Source organism: Meriones unguiculatus, chromosome 2, assembly GCF_030254825.1.
Source record: "Meriones unguiculatus strain TT.TT164.6M chromosome 2, Bangor_MerUng_6.1, whole genome shotgun sequence".
Taxonomy (NCBI): domain Eukaryota; kingdom Metazoa; phylum Chordata; class Mammalia; order Rodentia; family Muridae; genus Meriones; species Meriones unguiculatus.
This window is the reverse complement of record NC_083350.1, coordinates 102,440,707-102,463,407: the sequence shown is the minus strand read 5'-3', so window position 1 is coordinate 102,463,407 and position 22,701 is coordinate 102,440,707. Positions and strand designations below refer to the sequence as shown.

The 22,701-nt window shown below is 45.9% G+C and overlaps 1 protein-coding gene across 4 annotated transcripts in view; it reads right to left on the bottom strand.

The window, feature by feature from the left end:
- The window catches only part of Tmcc3 (transmembrane and coiled-coil domain family 3), a 252,993-nt gene that overhangs the window by 19,768 nt on the left and 210,524 nt on the right, over positions 1-22,701 (bottom strand). The window contains exon 1 of one of the 4 annotated variants that reach the window (XM_021645390.2): positions 17,163-17,297. The exons of 2 other annotated variants lie outside the window; for them this stretch is intronic. The gene's annotated coding sequence lies outside the window, so the exon portion shown is untranslated. Of the gene's footprint in view, positions 1-17,143; positions 17,298-22,701 lie in introns of those variants that run through there. One more of the 4 variants, XM_060377938.1, reaches the window with a different exon arrangement.

Below are 22,701 nucleotides of genomic sequence, written 5' to 3'. Positions count from 1 at the left end.
TTCTTCAAAATGGTTTCTAACTCACACTTTGAATTCACACGAAGTAATCGGTGATGAAATTCATCCGACCTGATAAAAATTTACTGTATGCTAAGCACATAGGAGAACGATGAAGTGAGGAAGATGGCTGCCCCTAGGTGGCTGAGCAAGGGAGAGTGATGGTCAGGAAAACTTCTAGCGAGGAGCAGCCTGGGCCTTTGGTGAAACCGGCAGAGCTCATAGGCAACACCACAGAGAATGCTTCCAGGAAGTCTCTTGAGCTCAAGCAGACCTGGGAAGGAATACAGTACTAGTATCTGGCCCTCTCTTCCCCAGGCCCTGAGGCCCGAGGGAAGGGCTCACAGTTCTTCTCAGGAGATGGTGGACAGTCAGTCCCTAAAGATGAAGCACTAAACCCAGAGTGAGTGAGAACTGAAGCTTCTAGTCCCTGGCTCAGAATGAAGGGAAGGAATAAGTGAGAAGCCCTGGGCTCTGACTTAAGGCCTTGCAGGGGTGTGTGGGCCTTTCCCACTATTCTTGAGCAAGGGAAGGTGGGAAAACCATGCTCCATTCCTGGAGAGGCACCCTCCAGGAAGCACATGGGAAGTGGCTATAGAAGGTTCTGGAAAACAATCTTCACAGCCCTTAGCCAATGGACAGAGCAACAAGGCCAGTCCTAGGGGGAGCAGTTTTGCCTTCTGTTAGGACAGGTGGCCTGTCCCTTTCTCCTGCAGTATTATTTGCAGGCTCCTTTATCCCCAAATACACAAAGTGGGAGCTCTTGGGAGGGATCTGTGCGGCCTTCAGTCCTTCAGCATCGAGGCCCCCAAGATCTGTGCAGTGTCTTCCCGCCTTAGGCACACCCCACAACACAGCCATCCATCGTGTGAGACCTGGAGCATGTCTATGTGCAACCAGCAGAATAAGGCTGGAGCAGGTGGGACACAAACCTATTTAAACCTCACAGCTCCCTAAGCAGCTGCCGCTAGCTCTACTGTGTGCATCTAAACTTGGGAGGCCCGAGATAACTGTGGTTACAGCCCAAAGACGCAGAGCGGAGATCTTTACCAGTGTCTAGGTTTCAACCTTTATCCCATTTCCTGTGTCTGATGAGCAGCCATCCCTGAATACTCCATGTTGGCTCCCCAGCCCAGCACGGCCTCCCATGCCTCTGTGCCAACTCACCAACTCACCTTTCAAGGCCCAAGTCTAACTCGGACCCTCCCAAGGAGCTTCTCCCACGCTCACGACCAAGTGGAATTAATCACGTCCTCTGTGCTGCGCCCCGAATTTGCAATTGCCTCCTTTACAGCATTTACTCTGCTATGTATGGGGAGTGTTTGTGTAACATTTGCTCCCTCAACATTTGGAAGCCTCCCTGGGGAAGGATCATCTAATGAGCCACCTGTCTGCCCACACTGTTTCCTCAATAGAACCTCTGTGTTTGTTGAGTGAATCAGTGGCTGACAAACAGCCAACTGGGGCAGCCGGTCGGGCCTCTTGTTTACCCTTGCTCAGCTGCTTGCAATGAAATCAAGAACCTGTGGCTGAGGCTGCGACATGGCTGTAAAGGCAACCTGGCTTTCATGCCGGACACCAAGGAAACCAGCAACTCTCTCTCCTGGCTCTCCTCTGCTCCAAACAGCATATAGGGGTGGTCAGCTACCAAAGGCTGTTTTGTTTTGTTTTTAAATATATTTTTTAGATTTAATTTTAATTCTGTGAATGTATGTGTGTCTATGTGTAGGTATGCGAGAGTACACAAGAATGCAAGAGCCCAAGGAAGCCAGGGGCATTGGATTCCCTGGAAGGGGAGTTAAAGGCAATTGCGGGCTGCCTAATGCTAAGAATCAGACGCAGGTCCCTCAAGAGCAGAGTGCACTCTCCATCTCTAAGCCATCCCTCTGGTCCCTGAAATGCTATTAAGAGCCACCATGTACAAAATATGCAGGCAGGACCCCTCCCTTCCTAAGAGGCATTTCTCTGAAGGTACTATTATAATTAATGCTGAGAACACAGGGGCTCGCTGTATCTAACACATCTGAATGTTTTGACCTATTCTTTGTGATAAGGAAGCAGTCTTGTATTAATGAGAAAATGTTAAACTTATCTAATGAACCAGGAAGACTGTTAAATATGGTGGCAACATGGATGGAGCCAGAGAGAATAGTAGTGTATGAAATAAGCCAGGAATGGAAAACAAGATGTGTGAGTTTGTTTATGTGTGGAATTCTTAAAAATCCAAGTGCATAGATCTAGACAAACGGAGTAGAGGGAATGGGGAGAGACTGTTTACAGTACGATGTTACAGCCAGCCAAGAAGAACAAGTTACAGTGCCCTATTACACGGAGGGTGGTGATAGCAAACAGCCTAGAATCCCACTTTGTAGTTAACTAGGAGAGAGAATTTTGAATGCCATCACCACAAAGAAATGATAAATGTTTCAGGTGAATAACCCAGTATTTCGAGTTATCATTGCATAGAGTATATGCTGTATTCCTTAAAGACATGCAGTTAGTTACATGTCCATGGACAAAACTGCCATGTACAGTTTGTTTCTTAGTAAGCATAACTCAGTTGAATATGACCTAAAAAATACAGGCAACCTAGGGGTGAGAGTGAAGAAGGTCAGTGCTGGAGTTGCTTGCCTGCCCTGTGTGAGGCTTGAAGATCAAAGACAAGGACAGCTTACCATTACTTACTTGTTTGTTTATTTGGTGTGTGCACATGTCAGAGCACCATGGAGGTTGGAGGGGCAACTTGTGGCCATCTGTTCTTTCCTTCAATTAGTGGGTCTAAAGGGTTGAATTCAGGCTATCAGGGTTGGTGGCAAGTGCTTTCACACCTCTTCCCATCCTACCAAACTTCCACCCCTTAAATTATCAGATTATTTGTGCCTGTCTATCTGTCCGTCCATCTGTCCATCCATCCACCTATCCATCCATTGATGTATCTCTAACAGCCTTTCAATCCTAAATCTAAGTCGGCAATGACATGTTTGAAGGAAAAAGGCAGAGATAATGAATGGCAGAGAAAGGATAGGTAGAGAGTTCAAAATTATTGTTTTTGTTTTTGTTTTGTTTTGTTTTTAATGAAAGGAAAACAAAAAAGAAAGCTATTAGGTTTCTAAGAACAAAATAACTTTTAAATGCTTAGTGTGTATTGTCTCAGGTTTGTCTTCAAGAACCTGAGACTAAAATTCAGACTGCCGTTTTCTGGGTGGGAAGAGTGACGAGGCTTGTGTGAAGTCCTCAGGCTGGCGAATGGCAGAACTGAGGTTGCGGTTCAGCTAGCTGTACCTGGATCCAAGGATCCTCTCCCTGTACTGGCAGCCAGAGCCTGTGCTCAGCCTATGGCTGGGCCTGCACGTGCACAGAACGCTTTACATAAGATAGTCCTTGGTGCCACGAGGCACTTACCAGAGCTGTTCTCAATCTGCTATTAACAAGGGAAACTAGCTTAAATCCCAAGATAGCTTGCATAATGAAAAATGCAGGCTACTTCTGCTCCAGCCACTGCTAATGACTCTCGAGGGGGGGACACAAACTCCCCCCTCTGGCTGAGTTCAGATACGAACCTCCACAGCCATCAGCAGCCCAATGAGTGCAGGCTTTCTGCTCGCACTGTCGCTGCACATTGAAGACACCAGAGGGAGGGGAGGGCTGTAGGAACACACCGGAGAGAAAAGGATCCGAAAAGAAATAAAAGACACCATGAATTGTGGTTTTAAAGATAAACACCATATCACTGATCCGTCTTAAAATCCAAGTCTATATTTGTGTTGACTGTATTTCCCAAACGGAGGGGGCAGCCCGCCAGGGCCAACTCAGCGCTTGCAGTATCGGGCCGCTCAGATTTCTCGGGATGCCACGGCCATATGTCCTAAGGAGAGGTCAATGACAGGTGGTGGCATAAGTAAGAGCCTGGGGCACAGATTTCTGAGCCGACCCAGCTTGATTCAAGCCGTGCTTCTGCCATGTTGAGTTCCCTTGTATAAGTTATTTCCCTCTATGCCTTAATCCCCTACCTGTAAAATGAGGGTAGCTACGTCTACTCCACGGGGTGACTGTGAGGCCGTTGTGAACCAGGGCTTTTGAATGCTTAAACTGGCCTTGCGCAGAGAGAGAGGGCTGAAGATGTTGCGTTCCACTTACTAAGTGTACCAATGCATTCTAGAAAGGCAGGGCCTTTGTCTGTGAAAGTCCAAAGCCAAGAGCAATAGCAAGACCACCACTGCCACTACTGCCAACACAAGTGTGCACATACATACACAAATATACATGTACACAAACACACAACGAGTAGGAAACTTCTATTGAATTGGGGTAAGGTACATGCATATGTACTGTGATGTAACGTCTGCCTTTCTGCATGAAAATATAAAATTTACTACTTACCACTCATTCAATGAATTTCCTGATTGACTGACGGCTTTAATCCTGCTTGGAAGTGCTTTATAACTGGAAAAAGGTTAGCTTTTTTTTTTTTTTTTTTTTTATCTGTTTGCTAACTATATCTGAAGAATGCTCTGCGGTTGCTCCCTGGCCAGCGGATCAACAAAGGATTGAAATTAGCCTTGCGGTAAGTCCACTGATGACGCCCCTCAGAACCCTTTCTAAGAAACTCTGACTCACCGCTGCCTTGCCAGGGAGGTTTAAGAATAAGGATTTGTTTGTTTTTACATGCAGAGATCAGAGAAACAAAACTTACCCTAAGACTTCCCACCCTAAGAATAATCCTGTGGCTTTTTTGTTTGATATTTTTTATTTTGTTTTGTTTTTTAAAGCACAACTTAGAAAGGACCACATTCAACAACACAAGGCATTCAAGACAATACCTTAAAACTAAAAATGTTATAAAGACACAGAACTTGCTTAAACCTTCCCCCTCCTTCTCCTGCAATGCCTGCTTTTAGTTAAAGAGTTTCTCAGACAGAGTCAGTTGCACTTTATTTTACTGACACCAAGAGGGAGGTGTGCCAGGTGAGAGACTGGAGGCTCCAGATAAGGGGAATTCTTGCCAAGTGAGAGTCAACATTGTAAAGTTTTGCTGGTTTTGTGTTCTTGTTGACAGGGGCTGTTGTTATGGTTTGGGACTGGAATGTATCCCAGAGGCACAGGACCTACGGGGCTGGTCTTGAGATGGTGGCACTTTTTGGGTAGGTGGGGAGAGGAGGGTTACAGCCTGGCTTTGCTTCCAGCCCAACTTTCTGCTTCCTGATCTACCAAGATGCAAGAAGCAGCTGCGTCACATAATGCCCAAGGCAGCGCAGCCCTAGCCGCCATGCTTCCCTGCCAGGACGGACTGCCCATCCTCTCATAGCATGAGCCAACTAAAGCTCTCTTCCCTCAAGCTGCTTTTTCGGCTGCAACGAGCAGATATAATTTGAATTGTTGCCCCAGGAAGATACCTGATCTATAGGTGGACCAGCAGTCAGTGTTGCAGCTAACTGCGGACCCTCACGTGAGGGAACCTGGAGGCTGAACTCTACAACCTGTAAGGTCCCTGCAGCAGCCCTCGCAATTTGCAGTCTCGCAACTGAGGCAGAATTGCAGTGGTCTTATTAAATCCACTGAATTATTAGGAAATAATCTGCTAAAAATTATTAGCAAAATCATAGCAGGCTGGGTATGTGTCCTTTTGGAGTATCAGTGTTGCCAAAGTGAAAATTATGCAACCAGTAATTTAAATGCAACAAGTCAAGGAGCAAATAAGTGCTACCACATAACACCATAGAACAGTGGTTCTCAATCTGGGGGTCACACAGCCCTTTCACAGGGGTCACCTAATACCATCTGGCTATTCTGACATTACAGTTCCTAACTGTAGTAGAATTATAGTTAGGAAGTAACAATAAAATAAGTATGTGATTAGAGGTCACCACAACATGAGGAACTGCATTAAGGGGTTGCAGCATTAAGAAGGTTAAAAACCACTGCATATGATACTTGAAACACAAAGGTATACCCGGAGACTGGCATGGCAGTTACCCTTGTTGGGAGACTGAGTTGCCAGCGGGAGGAGTGAAGGAGCATCAGGGCTCTGACAATAGTGATCCAGATGGCCGTTACCCCAGGCAGGGTTGGAATATCCAACCATACATTTACTGTAGATGCAGGATACTGTAAGTTATATCTCAAAGAAGCAAAATAAGTCAAGCAATGGTGGCACACCATTGCTTTAATCCCAGCACTCAGGAGGCAGAGGAGGGTGGATTTCTGAATTTGAGGCCAGCCTGGTCTACAGAGTGAGTTCCAGGACAGCCAGAGCTATGCAGAGAAACCCTGTCTTGAAAAACAAAATAAGACAAACCAAAACAAAAAGAAGAAGGAGAAGGGGAAGGGGAAGGGAAAGAGAAGGAAGAGGAGGAAGAATAAGAGGAAGGATGGAAGGAAGGAAGGAAGGAAGGAAGGAAGGAAGGAAGGAAGGAAGGAGAAGATTAGACCACAAAAAATGCAAAAGCTGTCAAAAATCAAGTAAGAACTTTAATTAGCCTGTCAATGTGTACGGTATTTGTTTCCACAATGCTACCTGATAAACGTGTGTGTGTGTGTGTGTGTGTGTGTGTGTTACCAGAATATAACATGTAAACAAAAAGTAATGGTCTTGGTAAGCTCTGCAGCAAGGCGCTAAGATTTGGGAGGTAAATGAGTGGCATCGGATGCAGACCCGGAAATGTTTAATTTTAAATTCCGAAAACCAGCAAACCCCAGCTACCACGCTGACACACTGGGCTGATGACTTGTTTCATTGCATAATGGTTACTTAGAGAGCCAATGTTTCTCAAAGAGGCTGGATTTCACTAAAAAGCACACAGAGTACAATCAGGGCTTTATTTACAACAGACCACACTGTTTCTATGATAGCTGACAGAACTAAGTTAGCCCAAACGGGCCCACCAAAATTCGGAAGTTCTGTTTGAAAAAATGCCCTTCCCTCCACATCTGCTCTGCTAGCCAGGCAGCACTCGACAAATACGGGAGTCACAAAGAGGAAGGTGGGAAGCCCGGCCTGGGGGTGTCCACTGTTTGGGTGGAGAAGCATGAGAATTACATGTGCGTGGGTGGATACCATAGGTGTCACAGAACATGGAACAGCAGGGACGCTATACATAAGCCGGACAATTCTGTGAGGTTTACGGGAAGGAGGCACCTGATACCGACCCGGGGGAGCTTGAAAAGCTATGGAAATGCACGTGGCAGGCCATGGCTATTATCCGAACACTCAGGAGGCTGAACAGCACTGCCTGAGATTGTTTTCAAAAGGAAAAAAAAAAAAAAAATCCCCAAACTAAAAGCAAGGAAATAAAAGCAGCTAGGACAATCTAGCTAGGAGAACAACACATACACAAAAGCTACTACAGAGTCAATGTTTAGACCACTAGAAACTACGTAACATCTTTAACAATGTGTTGGCTAAGTGGGCCACTCTATCGGCGTGGAAGATGAGGCAAGAGTTGTGATTTATTTGTATGCTCATATTTTGGTTTCAGTTCTTTCGGGTCTCTCTACGTAGCCCTGGCAGTCCTGGAACAAACCACGTAAATCAGTCTGGCCTCAAACTCACAGAGATCCTCCTGCCTCTGCCTTTTGAATGCTGGGATGCACCACCAGCCTGGCCAAGGAAGTATACGCAGCAAGAAAGTTTGAAAGGAGGCCCATGACGGATGAACACAGAGCCTACAGGAGACGCTAAAGGCCATGTTACACTTCACACTGACCTTAGAAAATGTGAGAAACACAGAAGCTGGAATGTCAAAAATAAAAACTCCACATAAAACATAGCCTCTTTAAAAAAATTTTTTTTGAGGTCAGTCACCAATGTTGCCCAGGGTGGCCTTGAACTTGTGAATTTGCATCAGCCTCCCATATGCAAGGACTACAGGTGTGCTACCATGCTCCGCCTCAGACAGCCTAAGTTCTTAGCATACAAAGTTCCAGAGCTGTGACTACACTGTATTTTAGGGGTTTCATATTAGGCTCTTGTGTTGTCAGTCATGGGCCTGATTTAGTCGATATATTCCTGTTTTACTGCATACCAAGGCTAAGCAGGTTTGTGTCTGGGAGTCAGGGATGATGTAAGTAGACCTACTATTAATACACACACACAGAGACACACACTCACCTATACACACATACATCCACATACACCCATACTCACACAACCTCCCTCCCCCAACACTCTCACACACATGAAGCTAAGGTTAGCTCAGTTCCTGTCGACAAGAATACTATACCACATGACAGACAACAATTTTTCTTCCAAAATGCACAACTGGTAATTTAGGGCATTTCCACTTACTGTTCCCTTAGAGACTGTTAGCAATATCCAGTTATTATTAGTAGTCTGGGTTCTTTCCATCAGGGGAAGGACAGATTATAAGGGTTCTTATTTTGGACCAGAAGAAAAGGCTGAAGTTAAAGAGGATTCTCCGAAAGTCATTTACTTATGGACTACGAGGAAAAATCTCCGAGGCACAGCACATCCTGTTCCGCCTAAGCCGTGTGACAGAATGAAACCAGTGTGGTTCCCTATCTCCTCTGCTCAACTCTGCACTAAGACAAACGTTCTGTCTGGAAAAAATTAAAACCCAGATTAGATTTATAAAGTGGAGGTACACTCTCAGGGAGATGTGATGGCTAGTGCTGACTGTCAATTGGGCAGGAGCTGGGATCCACCTAGGAGACAGGCCTCTGGCACTGCTGGAGAGATCAGGAAGGTAGGCCTGCGGGATGCCTTTGAAGGGATGTCTTAATTAGGCTAATTGATGCCGGTTGGTCGGAGCTGACGGAGACTGGGTTCATTGCTCTCCAGTCCCCTCCTGCTGCCAGTATGGACTACATCCTAGTACAGTGAGTTGAGCTTGTTCACCGTGAATTGCTTTTGTCAAGGCTTTCTTTTATCACAGCAACGAGGAAAACCAAAAAAAAAAAAAAAAAAAAAAAAAAAAAAATGAGCGTAAGGCAGTGGGGGTGGAAGGCAGCTTGGGAGTTTTAATGGCAGATACAGTTTTTCTTTGACTGGGACCGTAGATCAAATCATGTGTCTGTACCCCGCTTAGAGTCCTAACTCCTCCAGGGTCTGTGAGAATTCAGGTGGGCACCTGAATTCTGCTTTGAACTTTTTATATAACTGACTGTATTCAGAATTGTCACTTGAAAACCTACTGATTGTATGCCCCGAGGGAAAAGTAGGCTTTCTTAATAGATTTTATTCATACCAGTTCCTTAAGGTGTATGAATGGTAGGCCTTTTTTTCCCCCTCCTTTCTTTGGCCTTGGGAAAGCTGATGAAGTTGACTCAAAGGCTTTGAACAATGTAATACTATCTACAATATGGTATGCTTCATTAATTCAGCTCAGTCCACCTACTTTATTCAGCATTTCAAAATGTTAGAGGACCATCTGTTTGATATTCATCAACCAGGAACATTATGAAACCTCCTTTAGCCCAAGATATCAGCCCGAAGCTGATGAGCTAAAGTTTCTTTGGTCTCTGTGCTTTAGCCTCTGATGGCCTCCTGCTTCGCATGCTGCCTCACTGGCTTTATTATTAAGATCTCTGTAAATATGCCTGCAAACACCTCATTTCTCTGTCAAAGATACTGTGCTTGACTGCTTTTCATCCTGGATAAATATGAACCCGACAATCACTGAACACATACCTCATATCAAAGGGATGACTTTAAGAGTTCAGTCCTACGTAATGAGAGACAGGGGTATGTTTATTTTACATTACAGGGCATATCTTTCAAAGGAACTCACCTCCTATGCATAAACACAGGGAAAGTGACAGCGTAATTAGGCAAGAACTAAACGACAAGCAGATTTGGTACAATCATCAATTTCCCATTTATCCAGCATCTTTCATCAACAGTTTCAATAAATCTTCCCAACTGTTCTTGCCCAGATTTGATTACCTCAAGCTCCGACACATCTGAGTGTCATGCTATACGCTGGCAGTCCTTCAGTCTTCCGGGCTAATCTCCCCTCTCCCTTGACCACCACGTTCTTGTTTTTTTTTTGGTTTTTTTTTTTTTTTATCTTCTATTAGCTCAACCTTCTTTTCTCTTGAGTACTGGTCTGGTCCAAATGCTTCCTACTGCACAGCTGGATCACTGCCACGGTCTTTAGTCATGTGTCCCCAGGCTGCTCCTTTCAACGGTCACACACTGTCTACAGGATAAAGTTCAACTTCCTGAAGTTGGACTTTAAAGGCCTCCATGCCCTGACCCAACCCTGTCTTTGTACATATTTTGTACTTTCTCCCTCTTTCCCAGAGCAAACAGCCTGACCCACTGACCCTTGTCCAGCCTAAGTGCTCTTGCCTGGATCACTGCCACCTCTTACTTCACCTTTCTTGGGAGGCCCACACAGATATGTGGTCCCACCATGCCTTCCCTTAAGGTCTACTCAGTGCAGGGATGTTTGTGAACACATGGCTGTAATGCAAAGCTCCACATCAGGGCCTCCCTCACGCCCAGTGAGATCATGAGAGAGGCCTGGTAACAGTTCAGTGGCCACAGGGAATGTCTGCACTAGAGCTAGGAGCTGCGGCGACTAGAACTCTCAAACCTTTAGCCACTAGGTTGTAAATACGCTCCCATTGCCCGAGTTTTTAGTTGCATGTCACACTCTCCTCCACGATCATGCCACCGTGAGAAGGAAGCAAACATTCCACCCACCCCATCTCTTTCTGGGAAGTACGGAACACTGAATGCAGAGCCCTGTACCCATATAAACAAGCACTCCACTAATGAGCCATACCCACCCCAGACCTCTTTCTCTGTTACTTTTTATTTATTTTATTTTATTATTATTATTTTTGAAACAGGGTTTCTTTGTGTATCCCTGGCTATTATGGATCTGCAGACCAGGCTGGCCTCGAACTCAGAGATCTACCTGTCTCTGCCTCCAGAGTGCTGGGATCAAAGGTGTGCACCACTACCACATGGCTTTACTTTTTATTTTGAGGTAAAATTGTCCAGGCTGGTCTTGAACTCACTCTGACACCTAGATTGGCTTTGCATTTGTAATCTTCCTGTCTCAGCTTCCCAAATAGCTGGGATTACAGGCATGTGCCAACCAGGTCCAGCAATCTAGCCCTAGATCTTCCATATAGTTCTCAAGACAAACAACTCCAAGAGATCTGAAGATGAGCAATGAAGATCAAAGCATATGTAAGTCCTTGCCTCTTCTCCAATTCCTTGCTGTTGCTTCTAATAACTGCAGTCTGTTTCCACCTTTGCTGCCACCACCACCGGGACCCCTGCTTCCGGTCTTGGAACCAGACAGCACTGACAACCATCAATAGCGAACCACTGAGAAAGAGAGAGAAAGAAGGAGAGAGGCAGGGAGAGGGAGAGAGAGAGAGAGGGAGGGAGAGGGAGAGAGAGAGAGAGAGAGAGAGAGAGAGAGAGAGAGAGAGAGAAGGGGGAGAGAGAAACAAAATGCAGAAGAAAACGACACGGCCACTAAAGTAGAAATGGAGCTGAATGGCTACCAGAGGAAGCTGTCTAAGGCAAAGTGTTAAGACAGAAACAAGATGCCAAGTCGCGCCTATGGTGCACATCCAGGGGGGGATAGGTTAGTGTAAATGTACACAAGGGCACTTCCTGCGTGCATAGGGAATTTTCTAGAAGGATAGCCTAAGGATTTTGATTATAGTCACCCATGGGGAAATGGACTGGGAATCTGGAGATAAACACTTTCTTTCATATTCCCTTCACTATCACTTAGTTTTATATTTTAAAACAAAGCCCCTAGTGCCTACACTCTCCAGTGAGACTAACAGGCAAATACCTGTGAAACTTCATGAACGCATGCCAGACCCGTCCCTAACTCCTGCTAAGACCTTTTCCCTCATAAGACCTTTTCATCCAGCGACGGGTCCCTGGACGGGTCCCTGGACGGTGGGTCTTTTGTAGCTACAGGCTGACTTAATGATATTCTTTACGAGTCTGCCCTTAGAAAACTAACTCTACTAAGAAGAGGTTTTTAAAATCCAGTTTCCAAAAAAGGAAAACCATGTCCTCAGACACAGCTCTAAGAAAGTTTTTTGACGCAAAGCTGAAAGTGCCAAGTCAGAATATAAATTTTCAGGTAAAAATCCTCCCAAATAGAGTATACGAACATTATGTTTTTCTTCTGAGCTCTTCACAAAATACTATTTTCTCCAGGTACCAATGCCACTGGAAAACGCTTCTGCTGAGGGCTTCCTTGCAAATGCTCCCAGCTTTGAATCTGAACTATGTGGGTAGCGCTATTTTCAATACAGGCTCTTCACTGGGGCCATCCGCTGGAGCAAATCAATACACAACACATGTATGTGCGCACTCGCGTGCACGCATGCGCGCGCACACACACACACACACACACACACACACACACACACAGCACAAAGATGGGCCTGTCTGTAGTGCTGATGAACTGACTGTATGCGTGAGTCCTGTAAGACTACAATGGAGCTGAAAAAACAAAACAAAAACCAACAGCCCTCACCTGGTGACATCATAGCTATGTTCATCTCATAGTACAAAACATTACTCATGTGTCTGGTGACACCAGTGTAAACAAGCCTACTCGGTTAGCAGTCATGGAAGAGTGTGACACATCGTCTCACTTGGAAATAAAGGGTTTTTTTTCCTGGTTCGTGCACTCATGGTACTTTCCATCATTATTTTAGCTCACTTTTCTACAGATCACTGAAACTAAAAGTTAATTGTAAAACAGCACCAAGCACCAGGAGACCATCTAGAAGAAGGCATTTGTCACCACACGATGGATGGTTCCACGCGCCTTACTTCTCATGAAGACCTTGTCTACTGGGACAAGACCAGCGAGACGTCACAATGAGGATGGTCTCCATCATGGCAAGACCGAGGTTAATGTATGTTTGAGTCTCAGGTGTTTCAGTTAGTGTGTTTGTTGTTGTTTTAAATAAAAAGTTAAAGAGTAAAAACAAACAAACCACCAAACATCTTAAGACAGAAGAAAGCTTACAGAGTTAGAAAGTATTTTTCATATAGCTCAGCAGTCCTCAACCCCTTTTATGGAGGGTCAAATGACGCTATCACAGGGGTCGCCTATGCATATCTAATATAAATATTTATTTTCATTACGACTCATAACAGTGGCAAAATGACAATTATGAAGTAGCCAACAAAAATAATCTTCTGGTTGAGGGGTCACCACAACCTGAGGAACTGTACTAAAGGGTCACAGCGTTCGGAAGGCTGAGAACCACTGGTATAGCTAGACAGTATCTCTTTTAAGTGTTATTTAAAAAGTCATAAAGTTGATGAACTTAAAAAAAATTGAGAAAATAAAGTGACATTAAGATCAGCTTACTATTGGGGAAAAAAAGTATTTTCCTGTAAATTTAGTAATGCCTAAGAGTCCAGTTCTTAAAAACAGCATCTATAGGGCTGTGCAGTGATGCCTCAGGCCTTCACAGACCCTCAGCAGTGACTCACTCACTGACTCATGCAGGGCAGCTCCATTCATGTTGAGTGCCCTATACAGGGCATCATTAAAGTGAGAAAACCTTTGCTATTTTTTATTGTGCTTTTTCCATGTTTAGAAACATATACACACACACTGCCATGGTACAACTTCTCACAGTACTTAGCACTGTGAGTTTGTGCATGGGAGCACCAGGCTGTACCTCGCAGGCTCTCGATGTAGCAGGCTGGGTTACGAGGCTCATGTGAGGGTACTTCATGATGTTTGCGTGACGGCATCACCTGGCGAAGCATGTCTCAGAACCCGTCCCCTCAAGCCAGCCCTGCTGTCGGGACACAGGGCGCCACAGACCTTGGGGTGTGGCTAAGACTGTTTACAGAGAGCTCATTCAACTTTTGAGGGCTAAACTGTTTCGTTTGTGATTCCTAATGTTTCTTCTGGACTTTCAAAATGGTTTCTGTGACAATAACTACCAAAAAAAAAAAAAAAAAGAGCAAGAGCAATAAATCCATGTCCTTAAGGTTGAAGCTACATTCTCAGAAGTAACTTCTGAGAAAGGAATAGAATTTTGTTCATTAAAATACATCCTGGTAGGTCTAGGGCTTGGAAATGAAGCAATGTTAAAGTCAGATTAAGATAAATTAGAAATGTGTACATATAACTGATTCTTAAAACAGCAAAACCCGTGAACACGCCCAACACCCTGCTCAGACAGGAGAGTCCATTAACAGTGTCCACAACGGCGCTGGTCACAGCAAAGGCCAGGACAAACAAGAGACGACACACAGGTAATCCAGAGGCCTTGAGCAAAGAGAGTGCACCTGTGCACACAAGTCTGTACGGATGGGTTTGCAAAGTGGAGTAACGTGGACGCCAGCGCTGCTGGTTAGCAGGGTAAGTGCGATGGAGCAGGGTAAGGAGCACAGGCAGGCACTTGTTAAGTGAGACTGCAGCGGCATGAGTTTGAGAGAGCCTGGGCCACACCGTGAGACCCTGGCCATCACAGCGACCCGGTAAAACCCTTCCTCCAGAAAACAAACTAGTAAACAAACAATCCCCCCTAAACCAAACTAAACCAAGCCAAACGCACAAAGAAAAACACATTCAGAATGACGCTTCATAAAGGTCAGATGCCAACTCCCCTTAGTATGAACACATGGGTGGTAAAAAAAAAAAAAAAAAGGTGAGATAAAGTGAGATAATGATTAACATGGATCTTAAGACAGAGAGCTGGCATCTTAGGGCTGGGAGGGCTGTGAAAAGATGCACCGTCCGGAGAGAGGGTGACAGGTCACGTCTGAGAGCCGCCACTGGCTCTGAGGCATTTCCCTTCCTCTTTCCTGAATGCAGTGTGTCCTCCGCATAGTATTCAATACTTTACAGTCATTTAAAAAAATAAATAAAACTATGGAATAAAGTACTAGACTAAATGTGTATGAAGTTATAAAACAAGTAACATCTTTTCCCAATCCTAATGCTCTCTCCCTATAATTTTATTTTTATTAAAAAACAATTTTTTTTTTGAGACAGAATCTCATTATGTAGCCCTAGATGTCCTAGAGCTCAAGACATAAACCAGGCTGGTCTTGAATCCACTGAGATCCACCTATCTCTGCCTCCAAGTGCAGGCATTAAAAGCATGCCACAAGGAAGAACAGTTCTTGTTATACATGGCATTGTGTAACATAATATATTTTCATCCAAGTATGGTATATATCACTTGCTGAGCATATTCTCCATACCCACTTCCGCTTTGTTCCCGGCTGTGCTTCTCCTTCTATGGCACTCAGACAGACACGGTCTTCTATAGCTACATAAAAACCGGGAGCTAGCTGTAAGAAAGCCTGCCTGCCTGCCTGCCTGCCTGCGACAGGCTTACTTCACTTAAGCCGATTATCTCCAGTACAACTTAACCTTTGCATGATATTAATATTTAAATTACGACTGGGATATAAAGGCCCCTAGGCCACCCCTGCACTTGGTCCTGTCTTTCTGTTCATTGTCCTCATCAGATCACATCCAGGAAAGTGGAGGATTCAGTCAGGAGAAAGCCCTTGGCCATAGTGAAGGTGAACTGGCCCCCCATGGCTAACCCCTGTACTGGTTAGAGAAAGTGAAGGGGCTGTATAGGTGGAAGGGATGGACAGGAAATCTCCAGAACAGCCTGTTCACAGTGGCTTGACAGTCCTACTCCCTATCTCTGAGAACAGCCCAGCACACAGGGGAGAGGGGTGGCAGCTGAAACTCTTTTATGAGCAGTATAATCTAGGGAGCACTTTCCCTTTCGTTCCAACTGACACCATGCGTGCCAAGCTCTGCTGACTGCACCCCTCACAACGCTGAGGCTATGCGGTACTTTGCTGTCTGCTGGAACAGTCAGACCCTCCAGTCTGTCCTTTTCAAAAAACAGAAATTTAATGTTCAAGATTCAAGGAGTTAACATCTCTGACTTGCTACTCTGCCTCACAACCATAGTTATCGTGGTTTCTGAAGACCAGAGGAGAGCTATCAAGAACAGAGCCTCCTTAAAAGGGCTTGAGGTAAATCTTTGATTAAGAACCAACTGGAAAAAAAAAAAAAAAAACCTCAGTTAAATGTGTTGAAATATTTCAATATTGCTGGGTGGTGGTGGTGCACACCTTTAATCCCAGCACTCGGGAGGCACAGGGTCTGAGTTTGAGGCCAGCCTAGGCTACACAGAGAAACCCTGTCCTGGAAAACCAAAAATAAATGAATAAATAAATAGTAGACAGATATATAAAAACAAACAAACAAATCTTAAAAATTAATATCTGGGGCTGGAGATATGGCTTAGTGGTTAAAAGCACTGGCTGCTCTTTCAGAGGACCTAGGTTCAATCCCAGCACCCACATGACAGCTCACAACTGTCTGTAACTCCAGTTCCAGATTTGACACCCTCACACAGACATACATACAGTTAAAACACCAGTGCACACCAAAATAAATAAATCATTAAAAATTAATATCTAAGGAATGAAAGAAAGATCACAACACACAGACACACACACAGACATACATACATACACAGAGCACACACACATGCTGGCTTCCTGTGACATCCACAGCTCCGGGATAGACTATTCATGTGCTAGATCCTTGGCCTCTGCAGAGTCCACCACATCCATCCAGCAGTCCCAGAACGGGCAGGGGAGCCCTGTTCATGACACACTGCACCCCACCTAGTCTGTTTCCTCTCCCCACTCACAGGGCAGCACCTGCCACACCCTTCTTGCCTGTGGTGGCTTATGGTGTCACTAAGGCAGTTATACGGAAGCTCTGGGTCTCCCAGAAAATCGGAATGAAGGATGCCCACTGTGGGAAGATCAGACAAAGTAGGAAATTAGATAGCAGCTCAGAGCCTGATAGACCCACAGGCCAAGTCAGGGGCAGAGCTGGTCTTCTTATAATTTCCCTCTTTAGCCACTCTTACTGCACTTGTACTTCCAAGAAGAATGAACAGTGAAGGAATTTGGCGATTCTCTAGGAGTTCTGGAATTTAAATACTTAGAAATCCACTTGGGAAATTAGAGAGCAAAGGATTTGAGGAGGCACAAAGACGACCAGCGAGGACAAGAATCATTTCTGTTTCTTTCAGGCATCTGGCAGGTTATTAACTACAAAAGGCCCAGTGATAACATTTACAAGTTTGCCTGAAGCGGGAGGGACTGTGAGAGACTTACCAAACCACACAGGACTCACCGGGAGCAAAACGGCAGAGGCTCTCAGCTGACTGTGCGCGAAGGCAGGCTGACACTCTCCACAGCACCTACCTCAATGACTCATCCTGGACTTTGGCGATCAACTCACACTATCTCTGGATATTCCGGTGTTTGTCTCGGGGGAAACTCCACGCCCTGTACTGTGCCCAGAACAACTGTCAGCAATAATGCGATGTATTCAGCACCCTGCTGTACAAATGGGCTCTTTGTGCTGACGGCCCCAGCCATACACACTCTGTCTCTGCAGGGAGGCCCACCAGGGCAGAGGCCTGCTGTCACATCACCCCAGGGAGTGCAGGACAACTCACATTCAGCCTGCTTGGCACTCCTGTGTACCCACAAGGAAAAGGGCTTGACTTAACAAATCCAGGACAGCAGAGAAAATGCAAAGCAGCAGAATGTGCACGCACACACACAGGCATACACATACAGACACACAGACACACACACACACACAGACACACACACACACGCATGCACACTGCCAGCTGCGAGTGGCCACTCAATGAAGACAGAGGGAAGTGGAATCAGTGTGCAAGTCACGTGAGCAGTCAGGAGGCCCTTTCCTCTGTGGATTCGTTCCCAAGACAGATGCTCCAGGTGCCTCGAGTGTCAGGCACAACTGGAGAGGCAAAGGGGGGTGGCCCCCGTCTCATCTAGTGGCTGCAGAGGAAGAACAATGCCAACCACTGATAACTGACAGGACAGGCGTGCTAAGGGAGCGCCAGGGAAGAGATGCCAATGGAGAGAGATTCAAGTTTTGAGAAATATGGTGCAAGACAGGGATGGTAGAAGAATGGAGGTGTCGGGCCCTAGGGCCAGACCCTGAATGTCCTACTTAAAGCAAGCTAAGTTCACCTGTCAGGCCTCTGGCAGCCTGGAGCCTTTGGGATCAGGATGGAAAAAGAGGGGAAAAGAGCGCTTGAGTCTGCGAAGAGAGGGTAGAATCAGAAGACCGAGCAGGCGTTAGAGAGGTAGAGGCAGGATAGTGCCGCTTCTGTTCCTGTCCTCTGGAGGCTTAAGATTATCCACGCAAGAAGAGTGTGAGCTGTGGATTCAGCTTCGGCCATGATGAACGTGACGATCCTTGGACACTTAGGCGCAGGTACCATGGTGGTGCGCTGGACAAGTCTGGGAGCTGGCAACAATGGTACCCAGGGCCTTTTACTCTGAGGATGGGCATGGATTTGAAGGGCCCAGCAGACCCACTCAAGCCCAAGCTCTAACTCTTGGTTAACTGAGGCCGGGGGCAAGTACACTAACACTTCTGAGACTCCTATTTTAGCAATTTCTTGGGAGATTTAAGGCGCTCAGAAAAGGCCCTAATATAACAGCAGACAGAAAGGATTTGACAGTTTCCTCCCACCCTTCCGTGGTCATACAGCACTTTGTTTAATAATTTGACTCCTTAACCCACGCAGATCACAGGCTTTCCCGCTGTCAGTCACCCATCCTTAAATCCCTTTTGACCTTCCTTGTATGCACAGATTCTCAAATATTTGAATCGCCACAGGTCGTATGAAAAGCTCAGGCCAGGATGGTCCAGGGAGCCAGGAGTTTGCTGCCCTTACCGTTAAATAATGAATGCCAAGATCCCAACATTGCTGTGTGGTTTCAGAGATATTGATTTAACCATTTGGAGGTGGGGAGAAAAGGGCAATGGGGTTTAGAGAAAGAGAGAGAATTTTGTCAGTATAATGAAACCTAGTCTGTATGTAACTGCAGTGTAATATTTGGGAAGAGGCGCGTCTGCTGGAGTTAATATTGTACGGCCTCTCTCTGTCCCAGTTCACGTCAGAGTCCACAAAGCGCTAAATAATAAATGCTAGAAAATGGGTCTCACCTCAAACGAAATGTTAAGTCAATAGCACGCTCTATAAGGAAAACGCTTGCTTCTTGGAGGGGGCTGGGGCTTACTTACTTATTTTTGATACTTGAAGAGAACACTTTTAAAACTATAGATGTTCCAGTCCTGACTTAGGAGGTTCAATTTAAAAATTTAAACTTTCTGATAGTATAGAAGTAATATATTTTCAGTACTTGTGAAAGAAAGCCAGAGAAAGTACTCCTCTGCCATGGGCTGTGTCGCTCCCTGCAGGTCAGACACATTGAACCCATTTTTCAATGCAGGGTATTTTAAACGCAGGTTTATCAGGATGAAAGCCAGTCGGAAGTCAGGAGCTAAAACTGCGAAGCTATCCACACAGTCGGTTCCCCCAATCGAGGCTCAGGAGCCGGGACCCATGGCCTCTGTGACCCCAAGCCCTCTGTAAATTCCAGTCAGCTACCTACTGCTAGGTCGTTCTCTCTCCTCTTCTCCCTCAGAGTATTGTGGGCATATCGAAACTTTTTTTTCCTCACCAATGGCTCACTTCATTCTTTTACCCAGGGGCCTTTTGATGAAGCCTCAGGTTATGGGTACACAGACAGGGACTGGCACCCATTTGCTAACCATGGCAGCAGCCAAGCTGGGGGACTGGTCTGCAGGCAAAAGAAAAACTGTCACCTGCTTTGGGAGGACAATGATTTGTAGCTATTCTTGGCCCAAACACTTTTTTTTTTAAACTTTAGTGATTTATCTATCTATTTATCTATTATCTCTTTATCTAGCTGGGGGTCGGGGAGGGTGTTGAAGCTGTAGCTTGGTAGTTCAGCACTTTTCTAACATGTACACAGTCCTGGGCTTGACCATTGGTGCCCCCTCAAAATGTTTTGATCCATATGAGGTTACAAGGGGGGGGGAAGTACAGAGATTTAAAATATTGTATTATAAATCCAAACAAACACAGGAAAAACAAAGAGTGAGCCACAAAATCCTGGAAAGAACCTGAACAGTAACCACCTGGAAGGAACCTGAATAGCATGTATGTCAATGGAGGCCTGGTTAGATAACGGACTGGTGCGTTTGCACAGACGGGCAAGGCACAGCGAAAAGAACCTTGCTATCCCAGTTTCGGGGGTGGGGGACTGAAAGCAGAGGCTCTACTTTCACCTTATGACCTCTGGTACTATGGAATTGATTTTTTTCGCAATAAACTCACACTTAAAATGTTTTTAGCTTTATTTTATTTTTAGTTCATGTATATGTGTGTTTTTGCCTGCATATAGGTCTGTGCACCACGGGCATGCAGGGCCCATGGGTGCCAGAAGAGGGCATTGGATTCTCTGGAACTGGAGTTCCAGGATGCTTGTGAGCCATCATGTGGGTGCTTAAAATTGAGCCCAGGTCCTCTCGAAGAGAAACAAGTGCCCTTATTCTCTGAGCTGTCACTCCAGCAGGCCCTGAACTTACACTTCACTTACACTATCGAGGTAAGCTCGATAGCAAAAAGACGAGCCTTTACAATTCAGGCTTATTCGGATAATCCACTGAGAACCTCATTCAATGATGTCATCTGATCTTTGCTCAGCAGGAGACACAAAATCTAGGCACAAGCAGAGAGCGCGGAGGAGGCACACGTGTTTGCTTTGGCAGTAAATGGCTTAATCAGTAAACATTCTCCGGTGACCAGGCTTCTCTCTGAGGCCCTGGCTGTGTGTCACATGTACTTCCATAATCTAACTGGCTCCATTTGGTCATCTTTTACACTAAATGTGAGTGTCTGAACTTGAACTTAGTTTTGCTCAGGAAGTCTTAACTCTTAAACATCATCCCCTCCCCCACCACGATGTCTCTGCCTCATGCCCATCTAAAGTAACTGCTTGGTGAGCACTTTTCTATCAAGGGAAACAATATGACAGAGCGCAGAGAGCTCTGTGAACACAAGTGCTCAGGGCTGCACTGCTCCAGGACATGGAGCACCAGGAGCCAACACACCCGACCGGCCTTTCATCAACTTGGCACCTTCGGCCCCTTAGAGCCACGGTGCGCAAGCGTGGAGGAGAGCGGTGTTTGAGGCGGGAAGGGAGCTGGGCTAGCAAATGCCAGCCCCTTGTGGTTGGGTCATGTTTCTGAGCCCGGCTGGCTTCTCCTAATCCCGACCAACGGGCACCTACGCCTGACAGCTTCCCTTCTCCCTCCACTGGTTTTCACTCCAGCTACAGGCTGACCTCACTGAGGCAGAGGAGTGGTATTTCCGGAACATCTAGTTGTGAGATCACCTGAGGCCTCTACCACCTTGCCCCACCCCAGACAGTGAATCAGCATTTCTAAGAGATTCTGCGTCTTAAGCTAGAGCCCAGGTTATTAAACTTGGGGGAGTTTGGGGAGCATCAATCCAGGTCAAGCTCACTGTGAGACAAGGAACCAGGTTACATAATTTCCCCGAGGGCTGATTAACTCTGGCTGGGAGCCCTGGAACGTGGTGAGCTAATTCCCTGCTCACAGACCAATACTGCCTGCTACGCTGAATACTCAGAGTATCTGTGAAGTTTCTGATTCACCGAGAGGCAGCTGTAGGTACGTGACTAATGAAGTCTGAGTCCGGGACACATGTCAGAACGGCCCCGGCCTGAAAGGATGAGAGGCAGGGTGACCTTTCAACCCGCCCCTCTGCCTCTTTCACTTTCAGTATCAGAATGAGGGAGAAGGAAGGAGTGAGTGCACACCGGGGAGAAAGCAACAGCCTCCTCACAGAGCACATCCAGGTCGGGGCCGGCCGGAGCACGAGCTGAGGCAGCCGCCTCGCCATTTCCTCAGGTAGTGTTAGTACTTTCAGCTCAACAGCTCTGATGGCCACACGCTGGTTCTAGCAAATGCCAGCCCCTTGTGGTTGGGAGAGAAATGATGGCTACTCCTGTGTAGACTCTATGCCTGTGGCCTAGAATCAGCATTTCTAACTGAGGAGCAAAGATGAGAAACAGCCCCCCCCTCTCCGCCACACACACACACACACACACACACACACACACACACACACACAGGCCCGGCTTGGAAAGCACAGAGCAAGCTTCAGCTCGGGGAGAGCTTGAGAGCTTGATCTGGTTATAATTGCCTCTAATTGGCCCTCCCACACGGTTGCACAACTTACAGCTGTAAGGAGTTCCAAAAAGGATGCCATAGAGTCCCCCTCTGCCTTTAAAACCAGCATCCTTTCTGCCTAGATTCTTCACATGACCGTTTTTGATTTTTTTTTTAGTATATCAAGATATTAAAAATAAGATGAATGAATGAACAAAAAGCAAAGATGCAATTGAGCTTTAAAGAGCCCCCGTCTCTCTGTGAACTCGGTGGTAACGCTGTGGGATTCACATTCCTAATGGAGACTGATTCTGAAGGGAGAAACCCTCCCTCTCAGGACACATGGCCCTCAAAACGCACGCATGGCTTCGGACATCTTCCGTGTTCTGATTTTTATCTTTCTTGGCATGCTCAACTCCCTTTTAATAAAGTCACAACCCTTTGTTGCCATGGAACCCAATCAGACTTGAAGCCTGTTACTATGACTTCCCTGCAGGGCTAAAAAAAGACCCAGTGACCAAAAGACCAGCATTTTCTTTTTAAAAAAGCAACACAACAAAAATCAGGGCAAAGATGCTTCAGAAAGGAGCCAACACCTTTGTGCCTGCCAACACTTGAG